Here is an 896-nt window from a genome sequence, read left to right on the forward strand (position 1 = left end):
AAGCAGGGTCGTCAAATTCCCCTATCATGAAGTTAAAGGACAGATGAATTAATATGCACAAATCTTCTCCAGCTGTAACTTTATTAAAGAAATCTAAAAGTCTAATCTGCAACAAATGGTGTTCTTTCCAGTATGGTGAGTTGCAGGAGGAGTAGTGCGTCCAATGGTGCGGCCGGGAGGGGCGGTATGTGCGCATGCTGACTGGTGGTGGAGGGGGGGGCAGCCAGCTGTTGGAAGGCAGCGCGCTGCTCCTGAACCACCCCCTGCGTCAGGTGGACATCTGCACATCAACAAGAGCAGAGCGCGCGGCAGGACATTTCCTTCTTCTTTCAACATCTGGGCTGCTGTTTCAGCAACTTCAAGTTTCTGACTAAATAGACAGAAACAGAACAAGTGCGTGAAGAAACCGAAGCAAGAGGGGAGGGGGGAAAGGGTGACATCCAGGAAAAGGTGAGATCAGACGCTGTAACTCCTGTTCTTATTTTATTCGTATTATTATTATTAGTAGTAGTAGTAGTATTAGTAGTACTGTAGTTTCAGTTTTTAGAGAAACGAGAGGCGCTTCTTTGGGGTTCAAACCTGTTGCTGCGTTTTTTAGGAGCAGCCTAAATTAATCAGAGCCGCCTGGCAACCCGGGGCCAGACAGCATATTTTTAAACACTCTATTTTCACCGACGTCAACAATTCATTAGGACAGATTATGCAGAAACATTTTTACAGCTCTGTACTTTTATTTTTTAATTTTAGCTCTCAACAGCTCAGCGTTTAAAAATGAATCTGCGTGCTTTGGAAATGGCCAATGAGTTCATCACAGTTCATCTCAGTCTGTTTAAACTTAGAGACAGACAAATAGATAGATAGATAGATAGATAGATAGATAGATAGATAGATAGATA

This window comes from Nematolebias whitei, chromosome 3 (assembly GCF_014905685.2).
Source record: "Nematolebias whitei isolate Nwh7 chromosome 3, NemWhi1, whole genome shotgun sequence".
Lineage (NCBI taxonomy): Eukaryota > Metazoa > Chordata > Actinopteri > Cyprinodontiformes > Rivulidae > Nematolebias > Nematolebias whitei.